Below are 4439 nucleotides of genomic sequence, written 5' to 3'. Positions count from 1 at the left end.
ATATTCCTGTGAATGCTTGTAAGTAGCTAAAGGCACTTTCAAAGGAAAGTGATTTTCTCTGAAAGGACAGCATTTAGAAAGTGAAGCAACACTCCATTCACTTCCCCCAGAAAATTGAAATGTTGTAACACACTGCTTCTCTTTCAGAGAAACGGATGTGAGTTTCTTCTGAATGCTTGTAAGTAGCTTAAGGCACTTTCAAAGCAAAGTGATTTTCTCTAAAAGAAGAGCATATAGAAAGTGAAGCAACACTCCATTCACTTCGCACAGTGAATTGTAATATTGGAACAAACTGCTTCTCTTTCAGAAAAATGCGTGTGAGTTTCTTGTTAATGCTTGTAAGTAGCTTAAGGCACTTTCAAAGGAAAGTGATTTTCTCTGGAAGGACAGCATTTAGAAAGTGAAGCAACACTCCATTCACTTCGCACAGTGAATTGAAGTGTTGGAACAGACTGCTTCTCTTTCAGAGAAACGCATGTGAATTTCTATTGAATGCTTGTAAGTAGCTTAAGGCACTTTCAAAGGAAAGTGATTTTCTCTGAAAGGACAGCATTTAGAAAGTGAAGCAACACTCCATTCACTTCGCACAGTGAATTGAAATGTTGGAAGAGGCAGCTTCTCTTTCATAGAAACGCATTTGAGTTTCCTGTGAATGTGTATAAGTAGCTTAAGGCACTTTCAAAGGAAAGTGATTTTCACTGAAAGGACAGCATTTAGAAAGTGAAGCAACACTCCATTCACTTCGCACAGTGAATTGAAGTGTTGGAACAGACTGCTTCTCTTTCAGTGAAACGCATGTGAATTTCTGTTGAATGCTTGTAAGTACCTTAAGGCACTTTCAAAGGAAAGTGATTTTCTCTGAAAGGACAGCATTTAGAAAGTGAAGTAACACTCCATTCACTTCGCACAGTGAATTGAAGTGTTGGAACAGACAGCTTCTCTTTCATAGAAACGCATTTGATATTCCTGTGAATGCTTGTAAGTAGCTAAAGGCACTTTCAAAGGAAAGTGATTTTCTCTGAAAGGACAGCATTTAGAAAGTGAAGCAACACTCCATTCACTTCGCCCAGAAAATTGAAATGTTGTAACACACTGCTTCTCTTTCAGAGAAACGGATGTGAGTTTCTTCTGAATGCTTGAAAGTAGCTTAAGGCACTTTCAAAGCAAAGTGATTTTCTCTAAAAGAAGAGCATATAGAAAGTGAAGCAACACTCCATTCACTTCGCACAGTGAATTGTAATATTGGAACAAAATGCTTCTCTTACAGAAAAATGCGTGTGAGTTTCTTGTGAATGCTTGTAAGTAGCTTAAGGCACTTTCAAAGGAAAGTGATTTTCTCTGAAAGGACAGCATTTAGAAAGTGAAGCAACACTCCATTCACTTCGCACAGTGAATTGAAGTGTTGGAACAGACTGCTTCTCTTTCAGAGAAACGCATGTGAATTTCTATTGAATGCTTGTAAGTAGCTTAAGGCACTTTCAAAGGAAAGTGATTTTCTCTGAAAGGACAGCATTTAGAAAGTGAAGCAACACTCCATTCACTTCGCACAGTGAATTGAAGTGTTGGAACAGACTGCTTCTCTTTCAGTGAAACACATGTGAATTTCTGTTGAATGCTTGTAAGTAGCTTAAGGCACATTCAAAGGAAAGTGATTTTCTCTGAAAGGACAGCATTTAGAAAGTGAAGCAACACTCCAATCACTACGCACAGTGAATTGAAGTGTTGGAACAGACAGCTTCTCTTTCATAGAAACGCATTTGAGTTTCCTGTGAATGTGTGTAAGTAGCTTAAGGCACTTTCAAAGGAAAGTGATTTTCTCTGAAAGGACAGCATTTAGAAAGTGAAGCAACACTCCATTCACTTCGCACAGTGAATTGAAGTGTTGGAACAGACTGCTTCTCTTTCAGTGAAACGCATGTGAATTTCTGTTGAATGCTTGTAAGTAGCTTAAGGCACTTTCAAAGGAAAGTGATTTTCTGTGAAAGGACAGCATTTAGAAAGTGAAGCAACACTCCATTCACTTCGCACAGTGAATTGAAGTGTTGGAACAGGCAGCTTCTCTTTCATAGAACCGCAATTGAGTTTCCCGTGAATGTGTGTAAGTAGCTTAAGGCACTTTCAAAGGAAAGTGATTTTCTCTGAAAGGACAGCATTTAGAAAGTGAAACAACACTCCATTCACTACGCACAGTGAATTGAAGTGTTGGAACAGACTGCTTCTCTTTCAGAAAAATGCATGTGAGTTTCTTGTGAATGCTTGTAAGTAGCTTAAGGCGCTTTCGAAGGAAAGTGATTTTCTCTGAAAGGACAGCATTTAGAAAGTGAAGCAACACTCCATTCACTTCGCACAGTGAATTGAAGTGTTGGAACAGACTTCTTCTCTTTCAGAGAAACGCATGTGAATTTCTGTGGAATGCTTGTAAGTAGATTAAGGCACTTTCAAAGGAAAGTGATTTTCTCTGAAAGGACAGCATTTAGAAAGTGAAACAACACTCCATTCACTTCGCACAGTGCATTGAAGTGTTGGAACAGACCACTTCTCTTTCAGAGAAACAGATATGAATTTTTTGTGAATGCTTGTAAGTAGCTTAAGGCACTTTCAAAGGAAAGTGATTTTCTCTGAAAGGACAGCATTTAGAAGGTGAAGCAACACTCCATTCACTTCACACAGTGAATTGAAGTGTTGGAACAGACTGCTTCTCTTTCAGAGAAACGCATGTGAATTTCTATTGAATGCTTGTAAGTAGCTTAAGGCACTTTCAAAGGAAAGTGATTTTCTCTGAAAGGACAGCATTTAGAAAGTGAAGCAACACTCCATTCACTACGCACAGTGAATTGAAGTGTTGGAACAGACTGCTTCTATTTCAGAAAAATGCATGTGAGTTTCTTGTGAATGCTTGTAAGTAGCTTAAGGCACTTTCAAAGGAAAGTGATTTTCTCTGAAAGGACAGCATTTAGAAAGTGAAGCAACACTCCATTCACTTCGCACAGTGAATTGAAGTGTTGGAACAGACAGCTTCTCTTTCGTAGAAACGCATTTGAGTTTCCAGTGAATGTGTGTAAGTAGCTTAAGGCACTTTCAAAGGAAAGTGATTTTCTCTGAAAGGACAGCTTTTAGAAAGTGAAGCAACACTCCATTCACTTCGCACAGTGAATTGAAGTGTTGGAACAGACTGCTTATCTTTCAGAAAAATGCATGTGAGTTTCTTGTGAATGCTTGTAAGTAGCTTAAGGCACTTTCAAAGGAAAGTGATTTTCTCTGAAAGGACAGCATTTAGAAAGTGAAGCAACACTCCATTCACTTCGCACAGTGAATTGAAGTGTTGGAACAGACAGCTTCTCTTTCGTAGAAACGCATTTGAGTTTCCAGTGAATGTGTGTAAGTAGCTTAAGGCACTTTCAAAGCAAAGTGATTTTCTCTGAAAGGACAGCATTTCGAAAGTGAAGCAACACTCCATTCACTACGCACAGTGAATTGAAGTGTTGGAACCGACTGCTTCTCTTTCAGAAAAATGCATGTGAGTTTCTTGTGAATGCTTGTAAGTAGCTTAAGGCACTTTCAAAGGAAAGTGATTTTCTCTGAAAGGACAGCATTTCGAAAGTGAAGCAACACTCCATTCACTACGCACAGTGAATTGAAGTGTTGGAACAGAATGCTTCATTTTCAGAGAAACACATGTGAACTTCTATTGAATGCTTGTAAGTAGCTTAAGGCACTTTCAAAGGAAAGTGATTTTCTCTGAAAGGACAGCATTTAGAAAGTGAAGCAACACTCCATTCACTTCGCACAGTGAATTGAAGTGTTTGAACAGACTGCTTCTCTTTCAGTGAAACGCATGTGAATTTCTGTTGAATGCTTGTAAGTACCTTAAGGCACTTTCAAAGGAAAGTGATTTTCTCTGAAAGGACAGCATTTAGAAAGTGAAGCAACACTCCATTCACTTTGCACAGTGAATTGAAGTGTTGGAACAGACAGCTTCTCTTTCATAGAAATGCATTTGAGTTTCCTGTGAATGTGTGTAAGTAGCTTAAGGCACTTTCAAAGGAAAGTGATTTTCTCTGAAAGGACAGCATTTAGAAAGTGAAACAACACTCCATTCACTTCGCAAAGTGAATTGAAGTGTTGGAACAGACTTCTTCTCTTTCAGAGAAACGCATGTGAATTTCTGTGGAATGCTTGTAAGTAGATTAAGGCACTTTCAAAGGAAAGTGATTTTCTCTGAAAGGACAGCATTTAGAAAGTGAAACAACACTCCATTCACTTTGCACAGTGCATTGAAGTGTTGGAACAGACCACTTCTCTTTCAGAGAAACAGATATGAGTTTTTTGTGAATGCTTGTAAGTAGCTTAAGGCACTTTCAAAGGAAAGTGATTTTCTCTGAAAGGACAGCATTTAGAAGGTGAAGCAACACTCCATTCACTTCACACAGTGAATTGAA

This window comes from Myodes glareolus, unplaced genomic scaffold, assembly GCF_982192425.1.
Source record: "Myodes glareolus unplaced genomic scaffold, mMyoGla1.1 HAP1_SCAFFOLD_111, whole genome shotgun sequence".
Lineage (NCBI taxonomy): Eukaryota > Metazoa > Chordata > Mammalia > Rodentia > Cricetidae > Myodes > Myodes glareolus.
This window is presented reverse-complemented; position numbering follows the sequence as displayed.